Source organism: Lolium perenne, chromosome 3 (assembly GCF_019359855.2).
Source record: "Lolium perenne isolate Kyuss_39 chromosome 3, Kyuss_2.0, whole genome shotgun sequence".
In the NCBI taxonomy this organism is placed as follows: domain Eukaryota; kingdom Viridiplantae; phylum Streptophyta; class Magnoliopsida; order Poales; family Poaceae; genus Lolium; species Lolium perenne.
The window spans coordinates 160565824-160582641 of NC_067246.2; positions in this window are offsets into that span (position 1 = coordinate 160565824).

Consider the following 16818-nt stretch of genomic DNA (forward strand, 5'->3'; position numbering starts at 1 on the left):
CATGTGCAATATCGATGAAAGTGCAAATTGAGTTATTTGTTGTGGTATCCTTTCTTTGTGATACTTGTTGCTCCTCTCAAAGTATCTCAACTATCTTTTTTCCCTTGTTGATATTTGATATATCTTTGATGTGTTTGTGGTTGAAGTTCATGAATGTACAATAAGATAAAATTGAGCCTTTGGCCATGCTATTACGCAAAAATTCTTATTGGTATATTGCATGACTTCATTTTGGATATCATACTACATGTCTTGTGTGTCTATTTTGTGTGTGCATGTTTCTTTGTGGATAAATATCTTAGTGATGTTGTCCACTTAGAGAAACTTATACACATAAGAGATGATACATCTCCATTTTATATCTTATTTATTTGTTGCGTGTTGATTGGTCATGCTAAGCAATATAATTCATTGAAGACTATGATGATGCTTTTTGATCATCCTTGTAATAGTCTTATAATATGCTTTATCATGCCTTTCACATATCCTCTTGGTTGAGCCTTTTTATTATGGTGCCTCTTACTTGTTGCTCAACTATTTGTTTGTTGCAAGTGTTAAGCTTATTTTTCTACCTATGATCTATTGTAAATGTTTGTGTTTTAAATGGTAATGAGGGAGTGAGGATTCCATGTTATGCATATTGTATTCAAATACAACATTTTAAGTTATGCATGTACCTTGGGGAGCTTCCTCATTTGATTTAGAGCACTATCTTGTGGTGATCATTAGAGTTTGATTCACTTGGTATCTTTTGTTTTTGAATGATATTATGGGAGTGATGATTCCATGTTTGTGCACTTTATACTCCAATGCAAATTGTCTAGTTTTGTGCACAAACCTTGGGGAGCTTCCTCATATTATTTAGAGAAATCTTCTTGATCTTATCATAATATCTATCTTTCTTTTGGTATCCTCTTTGTGGTTCATTTGGTTGCTTGCTTCATTTGTTGAAGCTTCTTGACTTTGTTATCTTTTTGCAATCTTTGATCCTATCTATAGTGTGATTCCTTCCGAATATTCGTCATTGGATATGTGCATTTGATTCCACTCAAATTATGAGAAATGCACACGATATGGAGGATCTCTCACTATTTTGGCCTTCTAAATTTTTCACCCATTTCGGCAATTGGTGCCAATGGGGGAGAAGTTTGGAAGGTTTAAGGGAATTTGGTTATGTCTTTGCTTTGTGCTTAAGCATGTGCCTTTATTGCATTGCATCTTGTTGCTTTGCATAGTTGAATTGTTAGAGGAAACTCCACTAGGCTTTGAATGCCAATATATGCAATGAAAGTCAAGATCATTCACACATGCATATATTATGGGGGAGTTTGCTCTATATATTCGACTTATTTGTTACTTCAATTCCTTATATAAACCCTCTCAAAGAGATTGTCATCAATTACCAAAATGGGGGAGATTGAAAGTGCATGGAGCCCCCATGTGTGGTTTTGGTAATTAATGACAATCCCTATGGACTAATGTTTGCATTGAGTTATATTTGTAGGTGTTGTCCATAGGCAATGCTTGAACCATTTGTTGGCTTCAAGGTTGCAATAAGAAGAAATTGATGAAGGATATCAAGTGTCAAGTATGTCTTGAAGATGGAGATGAAGTGAGCCCTCAAGTTACTTCAAGACATCAACATAATGTAGTGCAAGTTCAAGATGAGCCATCTCGAAGAGATCCTTTGCTTGAGTCTTGCCATCCATATGGTGATCATGGGTATGTGAAGATGCGCTGAAGAAGAAGCTCTCCCATGGTGGATTATGGGGGAGCAATCCACAAGACTTCGTCAAACAAGCACAATCAAGAAAGGTGTTCCATCTTGTTGCGGTCAAGACCGTCATCATCAAGCTCAAGTGGAATGCGCAAGGTTAAGTTTTGCTCTTGATAGGGTTTCTTTCTCACCGGTCTCATGGTGTAGTTGGAGACCGGTTTATAGTTTAGTTGCCGTACTATCAAGAGGGCTCTCGAGTGAGTAACTCGATCATATCGTTCGGAGAGAGCTCAAACCTTTGCATCCTTGCATCATCTTTCTTGGTTGTTATTTGGATCTTATCCATGTGATGTTTTAGAACTTGTGCGTATTCTCATGACAAGCTCTAGTTCATCAAGAATGGTTTTTGCTTGGGCAACTTGTTGCATTTTCGAGGTTGGAGGTTTTACCGGTATGTCTTTCTTAGATAGGTCAAACCTTTCATCATTTGTTTCTATTCTCCTTTGCTGGACTATGATGGTTCCCTGCATGATCTTGTAGAGCTTGTTACTAGCTTCGAAACGAGTCCAAGATCATCAAAATCGGAGTCCGGATACTCAAGTTATGCTTTTTCTAAGTTTGCCAAAAAGGAGGAGTTTGGGCTGAGCGGTAGTACCGCCCGAGCACGAGCGGTAGTACCGCCCGTGCACGAGCGGTAGTACCGCCCGAGGTACCGCCCGTGGTCCCGGACATTGGCCATTTGCCACAGGTTTTGTGCCAGGGCGTTGGGAGGTTCGGCCGGTACCTTGGCCGGTGGCTCCGGCCTCCCCTCCCGGCCCGCGCGCCCCAGGCCTCCCTTGGCCAGCGCTGCTCGACCATGGCCGGTAGTACCGGCCCAACCTGGCCGGTACCTCCGGCCTCCCTCTCCCGCGCGCGCTGCTGCCTCCAACGGGCAGAAATTTGGAGCCTCCTTTTTATGCCCACTCTCTCTCTTGTTTTATAAACAGCTTGCTCCTTCTTCTTCCTACTCTCTCTCAAGCCTCTCTCCTCCATTGTTGTTGACTTTTTGAAGCTTGAGATCTTTCTCCCCTTCCCATGATTCTTGCATCTATTTGAGAGAAAGATTGAGGGGATCTAGATCCACACTTTGACCAAACCAAATCATCTCTTTGTGAGTGAATCTTTGGGATCTAGATCTTGGAGAATTTTGTGTTCTCCTCTTTGTTCTTCCTCTCTTATTCCCCCAATAGCTTTTGTAGCTTTGTTGGAATTTGAGAGAGAAGGACTTGAGCATCTTTGTGGTGTTCTTGCCATTGCATTTGGTGCATCGGTTTGAGTTCTCCACGGTGATTCGTGGTGGTGAAAACAAGGAAGTTGTTACTCTTGGGTTCTTGGAACCCTAGACGGATTCTAGGCCTTTGTGGCGATTTGTTGGGAGCCTCCAATTAAGTTGTGGATGTGTGCCCCAATCTTTGTGTAAGGCCCGGTTTCCGCCTCGAAGGAAATCCCTTAGTGGAACCGTGACCTAGGCCTTTGTGGCGAGGGTCACCGGAGATTTAGGTGAGGCGCCTTCGTGGCGTTCGGTGTGTGGTGTGAGTACCGCATCTTGGGGTGAGGCCTTTGTGGCGTTGGTGTGCATCGAGCAACCACACCTCAAGGTGAGCCTCTTGTGGCGTTCGGGAGCACTAAGCAACCGCACCTCTCCACCGGAGATTAGCACTCGCAAGAGTGTGAACTCCGGGATAAATCATCGTCTCCCGCGTGCCTCGGTTATCTCTATACCCGAGCTCTTTACTTATGCACTTTACCTTGTGATAGCCATCGTGCTTGAAGTTATATATCTTGCTATCACATACTTGCTTGTATTGCTTAGCATAAGTTGTTGGTGCACATAGGTGAACCATTGCTTAGAATAAGTTGTTGGTGCACATAGGTGAACCATAGTATATAGGCTTTGGGCTTGACAAAGTAAACGCTAGTTTTATTCCGCATTTGTTAAGCCCATCTCGTAAAAGTTTTAAATCGCCTATTCACCCCCCCCCCCCCTCTAGGCGACATCCGTGTCCTTTCACCAAGGAGTCCCCCAAGTGGACCAACAACACAAACCCCCGCCATATATGTCAAGGTGAACTCTTTCCTCTCTATGGTTGACCTCAACACCAACTTGAATGGTATGCTACCTCATGCCTATCATCATGGTGTCCATAGGTGCCGACATCGACAAGGACCAAGAGAGAAGGAACTCCCATGGTGCAAGGAAGAGAGAAGAAGAAGAAGGAAAGAAGAGAAGAAGGAAGAGGAAGAAGAGGCGGGAGGAAGAGGCCCAGCCTGGCCGGTCTAGGACCCGGTCAGACCGGACCCACAACCGGGTAATCCGGTCCCAGGCCCGGTCAACCGGGCGCCCAACCGGATTCCCTGCCTCGTACCGGAAGGCGACCGGAAACTTCGCAAGTTCCCGGTTGGCGCCCGGTCGACCGGACCCAGGACCGGACCACCCGGTCACAGGCCCGGTCAGACCGGCCCCAAACCGGACTTCACGGGTTCGACTCGACCGGGACGGCCCGAGTCGGTCCACCACTTACCTGTTCGACCCAAGCTGCCTTGTATGCCTATATAAGCACCTAGGTCACCCCCTTAGCTCTTTAGACAAGATTTAGGCTTAGACATGAAGTTGAGCTTTGTCTCCCTAGGGTTTCATCCCTTTGTATCAAGGCTACCCTTGTTGGATGATTGGATTTGGTGTGTGAGATTCTAGTGTTACCCACTCTCTCTCCCACTCCTAGATTCATCTCCCTCACCAATCTCTCCGCTCGGAATTCTACCACGAGTCTCTTCCAGGTTGATTCTATTGGCGTGGTCCATCGAGCCACGGGGTAAGTATCGATTGTATCAGGTTGGTGTGCGTGCGTGAGTTCATCGTGTTCTTCGTGTTCATCGTGTTCTTCGCGCTCTTCCCCTCTCCCTCCTTTGGATTTCGGGTCAACCGCAAGATCGGGCCACAAACGGGGTCTTAGACCTCATCATATGGTATCAACAGCCTTTGGTTTCCGCGGATTTGACCCCCACCCACCCGATTTCGTTTCTAGAAAATTTTCCCCAAAAAAATCCCCAAAAAATAGCCCTAAATTGCCTCTTGACCGATCTGCGATTTGGTTGCGTTTTGAGTGGTTTTGGTCCATGGATTTGGTGTTGGAGTGCTTGATCTACTATCTCCCCAACTTTTAGCCCCCAATTCCATCATTTCCCTTCGTTTTGGTCGATTTGGCTTGATTTCGCTCAAGAAGAGGAGAGAGAAAAACTGTGCCCCGCGAAATCCGGTCGACCGGGCGCCAACCGAGCCGTTGATCGGACAGCCTGGCGCCGTGGCAGTCAACCGGCGCCAGACCGGGCGCCAACCGGGCGCCAACCGGGCCAGAACCCGGTCAACCGGGCTGTAGACCGGGCAGGCCGGTCCAGGGCCTGGTCAACCGGGCGCCAACCGGGCGCCACCTCCACCACCACCTCCGCCAACCACCGCCACCCTCTCCGCCGCCGGCAAGCACCGCCACCCTCCCCAAACCACCGGGAAACATCACCGCGGCCCCATAACCACCGCCGCAACCGCAAGAGCATCGACACCACCCACCACCGCCACCACCGCCAAGCTACTTTGACCCTTTTCTTCCGCTAAGTTGTGTTTGCTTGTTCCGGTTTGAGTGCCTTGTTTGTACAACTAATCCGCAGCTACGAAGCAAGCGACGACATCCTCGGCACCCCGGACTTGCAACCCTACTCTTGACACCACCACCTTCATCGCAAGTTGTGTGTTCATCACCGCCTAACATCCTAGGTATAACTTGCATTCCCCTTGTAACCCCTCTTCTTTTGCGATCTATCCTATCGAGCATTGCTTATCAAGTGTTGCGAGACATTGCACATGGCCCCGATTGTGAGGTGTGTGTGTAGTGTGGAGTCAAGCTTCTAAGCAAAACTCGTGTGGCAAGATAGCAAGAGCGAGCTAACGCTAACATAGAGCGTGAAAGAGAAAGAAAAGCACAAAAAGAGTGCAAGTGCCATCATACATACAAAAGTGTACAAAGTGCCACCATAGATACAAAAGAGTGCAAGTGCCACCAAATACAAAAGAGAAAAAGCTTTTAAGCAAAAGAGAGATAAGAGAAGAGAGGCCGCGTGTGAATCTTGTTGTCTCTTCATTTGCAACCAAAGCTTTGATCTCTTCTTGTGTTAGTGTGACACCGAGCACCCTTGCTTAAGGGCTTCTTACACTTTTCCGCTCATTCCTTGGTCGCACTAACCCCGTTCATCTCGTGTGTGCGTTCCATATCCTTTCCGTGTTTATAGTGATCATCGCTTTGACATTTGAATCTTTGGATTTCACCCACTCTTGACAACATACTTGATCTTGGATTTTGTCTTTTGGCTTTCCACCATACTCACCTAACACCATATTTGCTAGCTTTTGCGTGTGCTTTTGTGTGAGTACCCGATACAATTGTTCTAACTCTCGGTTTTGTTGGATCGCCCCAATCTTGTCATACCACGGTAAGGTTGCGGGGTAGTGTTCTTCCACTAACATACACCATATAGATATTGTCGTGCTAACATGTATAGCGACGAAGAAGATACGGAGGAGTACACGGAGCACTTCGAGGAGGATTCCTCTTCAAGCACCGCGGATGTGGAGGAACATGTGGAGCTCGACACCGACTATGGCTCCGCGAGCATCACCGACATGACCGACATCGAGGAGCTCTACATCGACAATGGCTCCTCAAGCATGGACGACATGGTGGAGCGCCACCTTGAGGACAACTTCGACGAACTCTACATCAACAATGGCTCCTCAAGCATGGACGACATGGTGGAGCACCACCTTGAGGACGACATCGACGAGCTCTACATCGACAATGGCTCACCACTCATGGACGACATGGTGGAGCAAAGCCACGTCTACGACATCGACACCGTGACGGAGCCCCACCTCGACTCCACCATGAGCAACATCGGTGCTCCTACATACCCCTACTTGGCCAATGGAGCTACATATGGAGATGGAGGACCTCCACGAGGGCACCATCATATGGAAATCGTCAAGAGCGTCCCCATCATGAGCGCCATCGACACATTTCTCCGCGCTCCACAAGGCACCACCATGAGAGTACTTATGCACAAGATCGTCGACCTCAAGTACATCATATGGAGCATCAAGAGCGTCCCCATCATGAGCATCATCGACACTCTTCTCCAAGCTCCACAAGGCGCCGCAAGCAACATGCCAAGTCGCATGAGCCATCATCTAGGCATGGCAAGGACCGTCATCGACATACGTCACCACATGAGCTTCGCCGCCACAAGCCACTTCATGATCGCCATCGACCAACATCTTCCACGAGTCTTCGACGACACCACTCAAGCCATGGTGATGATGCACGAAGACGAGAACCTCGACATGAAGGCGACAAACACCATGATAGGGTGCCTACCACTCCAAGGATGGCAAGTGCACATCGAGTATACCTTCCTCATAAGGCGACTTCCACCTCTTGTGCCACCACCACAATGGCCTCTACCTCGTCACATGCCTATGGACTCCGATGCTACAAGTGCAAGCAACAAGGCCACCCTCCACGGGAATGTCCCAATCTCCTATGTGAGGTGTGTAAGGCCAAGGGTCACGTGGCATGGCAATGCACAACGCCAAGTGCCAAGACGCTCTACTTCGACAAGCTACAAGCACAAGTCCCCAAGATGCCTATTGCGCCCACACTTCAAGATGGAGATCTACAAGGTCAACTAAAGGATGATGTGGATCGGCGCCCCGCTCTCTACGACACTATGGCGCCACCGCTTGAGGATGACTTGGGAGGCGATGGAATTGAGCATGGTGACCATGCGATTCTCCCTTCACCTATGGAGGCGCATGGAGTTGAGATAGTTGAGCATGGGAATTTCCCTTCAACCAAGGAGGCGCATGGAGATGAGGAAGTCGAGCCTACTCCCCTATGCTTCATTGATGAGTTGGTACCAATCCCATGTGAGCATGAGAGCCACTTAGCCCACTTGAGTGAGAGTGATAGTGAGTTGAGTGACTTCCACCCCATATGTGAGTTTGAGTGCTTCCGTTTGGAGGACATGAGTGATACACAAAGTGAGTTGAGAGAGGTAGATGATAGGTCCATGGAGGACATCGCTTTGGCTAACACATTAACCTCTCCCTCTTTGGTGTCTTCTTATGTTGCACTAGGTTCCACGGAGGACGAGTTCCCGCTCATGGAGACGATGTACATGGTGCATGAAGATGATGATATCTCACCATGCTTGCTTCAAGACGGACAAGTCGACCACATGGATCCTCCTACTTCCACAACACCTACCTCAAATGAGTCGGCCTACAAAGGTAACAACATAGGTGTTGATGATGCCATGATCCCACTAGTGGACATGATGACTTATGAGTGCATGCATGATCTTGATGATACATTTGCTACGTCACATGCTACTTTCACTTTCCCATGTGATGCTTTGCTTGATAACATTGTTGATCATGTGAAATTGCTTGCTTGTGATACCATGAACATGCCATGCTATGAGAGTTTCACTTTTTCCCCGCTTGCTTGCTTGCAATGATAATGATAATGATAATACTTGTGTTGTGCCACCCTTGATGAACACTTGCTCTTTACATAGGGTTGTCGACAACAATGATAACATGTTGAACATGCTTTGCCCCAAATATTTACACCATTCCATGATCCTTGCATCCAAGATTGTGAACAATTGCTCTTTCTTATGCTTGATATGCAAGAATGCTTATTTCATTGTCCACGAGATGTCCCCCATAGCCTTCTCACTTTTTGATGATCATGAGTTACCACATGCCATGAATGCACCTTCTTGCCATATGCACCATCGCCATGCATTTCATACTATCTTGATTGACACTAATGGTGATGTGCACAAGACATGGAACATCATGATGGATGATGTGTTCCTCTACCATGCACACACGCTTTTTGTCTTCTCCTTTGTGTGTATAGGTACCCGAATGACAACTTCCACCGCTACGGAGCATGAGCTCACGAAACGCGCAATTGAGAGCTACCCCAACACGGACGAGATACATGATCCAACCCATGGGATTCACGCCAAAGGGTATGTTCCCAAACGCCTTCGCCCTCGTGTGTTTCCGGCTTGTCTTGTCGAGCTTCCGGTTTGGACCAATGCCTCGTCACCTCTTTTGCCTCTTATGCAACATATCTTGACACATCTTGTTGGCACAATGGTTGTTGTATGTCTTGATGTTATCATCATACACTCCGAGAATCTCAAGGACCATGTCATACATGTGAGAGACACCTTATGCATCTTGTGCCACATGTCACACAAAAAGTTGCTCTTCTTTGGATTTCTCTTTTCATCTTTGGCAATTGAAATGGATTCTTTGACACTTGAGGATACCCATACTTGGCTCACGCCAACCATACTTTCCCAAGCTAGAAGTTTCCATCTCTTTGCCATTGCACATAACAATTTTGCCCAAAATTTTGCCGCCGATACTTGCCTTTTGATTGTTCCATTTGTGTGGGACAATGCTACACATCACATTTTTGACACTTTACAAACCAAACTTTTACATGCACAAATTTTTTCCCTACCAAATTTTGGATACATCGACACTCTTTTGGTTCCCATTTTTGCCAAATGCCTCTTGGAGAAACGACTTGATGCTTCGTATTTGATTGAGAGCCTCTTGTTCGCCGATCACAAAATTGGCATCCACAAGCTTTCCATTTGCAAGTTGTTTTTCCCCAAGCTCTTCTTCGACCGCGACTTTATCCCTTTACCACAACATGGGACAACCATCATGGACTACACCGTCGGTGAGGAGGAACAAGAGTCGAGGACGACTCTTCCCCAAGGGGGGGAGATGATGTAGCCCCGCCTATCGTCGACGCCACACCATGGCCAAGGAGTCCCCCAAGTGGACCAACAACACAAACCCCCGCCATATATGTCAAGGTGAACTCTTTCCTCTCTATGGTTGACCTCAACACCAACTTGAATGGTATGCTACCTCATGCCTATCATCATGGTGTCCATAGGTCTTGGAAACATCGACAAGGACCAAGAGAGAAGGAACTCCCATGGTGCAAGGAAGAGAGAAGAAGAAGAAGGAAAGAAGAGAAGAAGGAAGAGGAAGAAGAGGCGGGAGGAAGAGGCCCGGCTGGCCGGTCCAGGGACCCGATCGATCGGACCCACAACCGGGTAATCCGGTCCCAGGCCCGGTCAACCGGGCGCCCAACCGGATTCCCTGCCTCGTACCGGAAGGCGACCGGAAACTTCGCAAGTTCCCGGTTGGCGCCCGGTCGATCGGACCCAGGACCGGACCACCCGGTCACAGGCCCGGTCAGACCGGCCCCAAACCGGACTTCACGGGTTCGACTCGACCGGGACGGCCCGAGTCGGTCTACCACTTACCTGTTCGACCCAAGCTGCCTTGTATGCCTATATAAGCACCTAGGTCACCCCCTTAGCTCTTTAGACAAGATTTAGGCTTAGACATGAAGTTGAGCTTTGTCTCCCTAGGGTTTCATCCCTTTGTATCAAGGCTACCCTTGTTGGATGATTGGATTTGGTGTGTGAGATTCTAGTGTTACCCACTCTCTGTCCCACTCCTAGATTCATCTCCCTCACCAATCTGTCCGCTCGGAATTCTACCGCGAGTCTCTTCCGGGTTGATTCTATTGGCGTGGTCCATCGAGCCACGGGGTAAGTATCGATTGTCTCGGGTTGGTGTGCGTGCGTGAGTTCATCGTGTTCTTCGTGTTCATCGTGTTCTTCGCGCTCTTCCCCTCTCCCTCCTTTGGATTTCAGGTCAACCGCAAGATCGGGCCACAAACGGGGTCTTAGACCTCATCAACGCGGGTAACCATTGGGCGGAGGAGAGGGGTTGTGGTACTTGTCCCGTCCAGAGTACATTGCATCCTTTCCCTTTCTTGGATCTGACGGAGGCGTCCTTGATGGGACGGGGATTGGATTTGGGTGTTCTCTGGCTTTCCTTCTGCGTTCCGAAGATCCCGTTCGCGATTCGTCATCTCGATGGCGATTGTCGTAGGCGTCCTTCTGCGCAGTGGAGACGCAATGCTCCGGGTTAGATTCCAACTTGCGCGAAGTGTCTGCCTTGCTCTGCTGCCTCATTGCTGAAGCGACGAGCGTGCGAACGTAGTCGATGTCGATCTCCTCGTTCTTTTTCTTCAAGATCTCTGCAGCCTTCGTCATATTGTCCTTTGGGGTTGCGAACGGCTGCTGCTCCGTTGGAGTTGCGAAGGTGATCCTGCGGGGAGCTATCAACTCACGCCGGACCCTTTCGACCTCGTGATAAGCTTCAACGATCTTGTCCTCCCAATGCTTTCGGAGTTCCTTGACCTTTGCCAGTCCTTCGTCTACCTCTTGCTCGCGCTGGATGAAGTCTTCCACAAAAACTGCGGCGTGCTTCCTTTCCTCCAGCATAGCGGCTGCGGTGTCCTTAAACTTCTTGGCTGTGGCCAGCATCTCCAGTCTCTTAGCTTCTAATGCTTCTACGTCTTCGGGAGTGATGGGTTTGTTAAGAATATCCGAGCGATAAACTGCATCCATGCCTGCTTGTGCAACCATCTCTTCAGGCGACAGGAGGTCCTCCGAGGAAGAATCCTTACGGGGTCGCTCCCGCGACATTGGAGATCCCTGACGGGATGGCTGAGGGTCGGATTGGGTGGTTGCCCCTTCTGATCCGGGTTCTCCCAGCGCCGCTACAGTCGCAAGTACCTGCTTAGGCTGGGCGGAGTCAACTTCAGGCTGATCACCGAAACCGTATTCCCCTAGCTTGCGGTTGAACTCGTCAGTATCCATGGAGGGGGTATCCCCGGAAATTGGGCTCAGATTGCCCAAAATCGACTCTTCAGCCGGAGTTTCGCTTTCTCCGACAGGCTCGACCTGATCCGGAACAGCGTCGTTTTCCGGTGCCTCGACCTGCTCGGAACCAGCTCCGTCTTCTTGAGGGGCAGTTCCGGCGGTATGGGCCAAGAAGTGTACGAAGTGGCACCTCTGCTTTTCTAACACCTGGGAGACCCAGGCGGATCTGCATTGGTCTTCCACCGTTATTTCCTGCTCAGGGGCGGATTGGGTGGGGTTTGAAATTTCCAGATCCGAGGCGGAATCTTCCTTGGGAAGCTCCTGCATCTCAGATCGGATCTTCGCGACTGCGTCCAGCTCTACGGCGGTCGCGTCTGCGTTACTTACCAGTGGGTTTTCGTCGGAATCGACGGTTTCCCCGATGAAGATGTGTATGCCGCCAACTGGGACGATGGAGAGCTTGACGGGGTTTGTCCTAGCTGGAATCCAGCACTCATCCGGGGGGACGAACGGCAGATTTCTGGCGTAAAGGACGCGCCCCACAGCGATGGTGTCGTCGTAGCTTCCCATGGCGGAACCCTCCCGGTTCCGGCCTCCAGACGCCGCAGGCCCCACGGTGGGCGCCAACTGTCGTTGCCTAATCGACGGTACCTCGGAGGAGGGATCCTCACGAGGGGGAGAAGAAGTAGGGGCCATAGGGCGGAGTGCACACGGGATGGTGGTACGCGATTTACCCAGCTTCGGAACACCTGCACGATGACAGGGCCTACTGCTGCTTGTCTGGAATTATCTGGGCGCTTTCGCGATGTTACAATGAGTTGAGGTTCTGCCTCTAGGGCTCCCAGGATCCGGCTTATAAGGGCGCACGGATCTAGGGTTTACATGAAGAGTCCTACCCGGATACAGGTTGCCTAACTACGATACAATGTCTTGCCGTGTACGTCAAGGATCCACCCTTCCATCTATGTCGTACAGGATCCGGGTCCCTTAATGGGCCTCCGTGGATCCGGGTTCCTCCTCGAGGTCGGTCGGATCCGGCTCCCTGCTCCTGGGCCGGACATCTTCTGCCAGGATCAACAGCAACTGGGCCGCCCGATGGGCCACATGCCTCATCACCATCTGTGGGCCACCCGGGCTTGCCGGATCGAGGCACTGTCGATGGTACACCCATGAAGTATACCCACAACAGTGACAAAGGGAATTGGTATCGTATGTGAATGGTTCAAAGTCAGCGTTGAATATGTGGGAGCCATTATGGATCTCCAGATCCCGCTATTGGTTATTGGTCGGAGAGAAGTCTCAACCATGTCTACATAGTTCACGAACCGTAGGGTGACACACTTAAGGTTTGATGTCGTTTAAGTAGATATGGAATATGGAATGGAGTTCGAAGTTTTGTTCAGAGTCTCGGATGGGATCCAGGACATCACGAGGAGTTCCGGAATGGTCCGGAGAATATGATTCATATATAGGAAGTCATTTTCTATGTTTGAAAATGATCCGCTATTTTCTCTGGAAGGTTCTAGAAGAGTCCGGAAGAAATAAGGATGGAAGGTGGAGTCCCTCTGGGACTCCACCCACCTTGGCCGGCCAGCCTAAGGGAGGAGGAGTCCCAAGTGGACTCCCCACCATGGTGGCCGGCCACCCCACCAAGGAAAGGGGGGAGTCCCACTCCCCATAGGTTTGGTCACATGGAAGGTTTTTGTTGGGGTCTTATTCGGACACTTTGACCTAAACCCTGGGGCTTCCACCTATATAAAGAGGGGAGGAGAGGGGCTGGCCGGCCACCACAACACCACCATGGCCGCACCCCTCAAGGCTGCCCTAGCCGGCGCCCCCTCTCCCAAACCCTAGCGGTTCCCTCCTACCTCTCTCTCCCACATAGCTTAGGCGAAGCTCTGTCGGAGATCTCCACCACCACCGCCACCACGCCGTCGTGCTGCCGGGATTCCGAGGAGGATCTACTACTTCCGCTGCCCGCTGGAACAGGGAGAAGGACGTCGTCTTCATCAACACCGAATGTGTGACCGAGTACGGAGGTGCTGCCCGATCGTGGCACCGTGATCAAGATCTTCTACGCGCTTTTGCAAGCGGCAAGTGATCGTCTACCGCAGCAATAAGAGCCTACTCTTATAGGCTTTGGAAATCTTCAAGGTTTAGTCTCGTTCATCCCCCCGTTGCTCCCATCTTCTAGATTGCATCTTGGCTTGGATTGCGTTCTCGCGGTAGGAAAATTTTTGTTTTCTATGCAACGAATCCCTACAGTGGTATCAGAGCCGTGTCTGTGCATAGATGGTTGCACGAGTAGAACACAATGGTTTTGTGGGCGTTGATGCTCTTGTTGTCTTTAGTTTGAGTACTTTGCATCTTTGTGGCATAGTGGGATGAAGCGGCCCGGACTAACTTTACATGACCGCGTTCATGAGACTTGTTCCTCGTTCGACATGCAACTTGTATTGCATAAGAGGCTTTGCGGGTGTCTGTCTCTCCTACTATAGTGAAGATTCAATTTACTCTTCTATTGACAACACTAGTATCACCGTTGTGGTTCATGTTCGTAGGTAGATTAGATCTCTCTCGAAAACCCTAAACCACGTAAAATATGCAAACCAAATTAGAGACGTCTAACTTGTTTTTGCAGGGTTTGGTGATGTGATATGACCATATTGTGATGATGAATATGTATGAGATGATCATTATTGTATTGTGGCAACCGGCAGGAGCCTTATGGTTGTCTTTAATTTTCATGTTGAGTAGTATTTCAAAGTAGTTGTAATAGTTGCTACATGAGGTGAACAACCATGAAGAAGGCGCCATGGACCTTGACGCTACGCCGACGATGATGGAGATCATGCCCGTTGATGATGGAGATCATGTCCGTGCTTTGAAGATGAAGATCAAAGGCGCAAAGACAAAAGGGCCATATCATATCACATATGAATTGCATGTGATGTTAATCCTTTATGCATCTTATTTTGCTTAGAACGCGACGGTAGCATTATAAGATGATCCCTCACATTAATATCAACAAAATAAAGTGTTCTCCCCTAATACGTCCAATTTGCATCACTATTTTATATCATAATTTGCTGTTATTCATTGATATATTTCATATTTGGACATAATACTTATGTTATTTCATCTATTTTGCATGTTTCATGATTATTGGAGGATCAAGCACCGGAGCCGATTCAAATTTGGAAAAAGCACCGTCAGAATGCAATATTTCGGAAGATCAGCAGTTGATGGAAATTATACCAAAAATCCTATTTTTCCAGATGACGAAGGAAGCCAGAAGGGGGAGCCGAGGGGACCCGAGGTGGGCCCACCCCATAGGCCGGCGCGGCCCAAGTCCAGGCTGCGCCGCCCTGTGAGGAGGGGGCCCACAGCCCCTCTCGCCTTCTTTTCTTCGCGAAATCCTTCGTCCCGAAGACCTAAGCTCCAGAGGGTACCTCGCGAAGAGTTACAGCCGCCTCTGCGAGGCGGAGAACACCAGAGAGAAAAGAGCTCTCCGGCGGGCTGAAATCCGCCGGGGAAATTCCCTCCCGGAGGGGGAAATCGACGCCATCGTCACCGCCATCAAGTTGGACATCATCTCCATCACCATCATCATCATCTTCACCATCATCACCGCCGTCTCCACCGTTGGACATCGTCACCGCCATAGCAATTTGGGTTTGATCTTGATTGTTTGATAGGGGAAACTCTCCCGGTATTGATTTCTACTTGTTATTGATGCTATTGAGTGAAACCGTTGAACCAAGGTTTATGTTCAGATTGTTATTCATCATCATATCACCTCTGATCATGTTCCATATGATGTCTCGTGAGTAGTTTGTTTAGTTCTTGAGGACATGGGTGAAGTCTAAATGTTAGTAGTGAAGTATGGTTGAGTAATATTCAATGTTATGATATTTAAGTTGTGGTGTTATTCTTCTAGTGGTGTCGTGTGAACGTCGACTACACGACACTTCACCTTTATGGGCCTAGGGGAATGCATCTTGTACTCGTTTGCCAATTGCGGGGTTGCCGGAGTGACAGAAACCTAAGCCCCCGTTGGTACATCGATGCAGGAGGGATAGCAGGATCTCAGAGTTTAAGGCTGTGGTTAGATTTATCTTAATTACTTTCTTGTAGTTGCGGATGCTTGTAAGGGGTATAATCACAAGTATGTATTAGTCCTAGGAAGGGCGGTACATTAGCACAGGTTCACCCACACAACACTTATCAAAACAATGAAGATTAATTAGCCGTATGTAGCGAAAGCACTAGACTAAAATCCCGTGTGTCCTCGAGAACGTTTGGTCATTATAAGTAAACAAACCGGCTTGTCCTTTGTGCTAAAAAGGATTGGGCCACTCGCTGCAATTGTTACTCTCGCATTTTACTTACTCGTACTTTATTCAACTGTTACATCAAAACCCCCTGAATACTTGTCTGTGAGCATTTACAGTGAATCCTTCATCGAAACTGCTTGTCAACACCTTCTGCTCCTCGTTGGGTTCGACACTCTTTCTTATCGAAGATACTACGATACACCCCGTATACTTGTGGGTCATCAAGACTATTTTCTGGCGCCGTTGCCGGGGAGTGAAGCGCTATTGGTAAGTGGAATTGGTAAGGGAAATTTCTACTGTTTGTGCTGATTTTATTTCTGCCTGCTGCCATAATTCATTATGGAGAGATCTCCTTTTGAATGTTTATTTGGAAAATCTGCTACTACTGCAAAGGTAGTGGATGAGGCGCCAGGTAAGGAAGAGATACCATACAAAATACCTATGAAAATTATTGAACGCGTAGTGGGTAACCGTTATACAGGGGATGGAACTGTCCACCCTGGAGATCATTTACTGTTCTTGCATGAATTATGCGGTTTATTCAAGTGTGCAGGTATTGCTATCGATGAAGTGAGGAAGAAACTATTCTCTATATCGTTGTCTGGTAAAGCGGCACATTGGTATAAATTACTGGATAATGGGGATTCTCTTGAATGGAATGATATTGTGCCCCGGTTTTACTCTAAGTTCTATCCTCCAAGTGAAATTCACAAGGATCGAAACCGCATATATAATTTTTGGCCTCATGATGGAGAGAGTATTGCCCAAGCTTGGGGGAGATTGAAGTCTTTAATGCTCAAATGCCCCATTCATGAGCTTCCTGGTAATATTATTATTGATAATTTCTATGCAAGACTTTCTTTTGAAGACAAGACCTTCTTTGGATACTTCTTG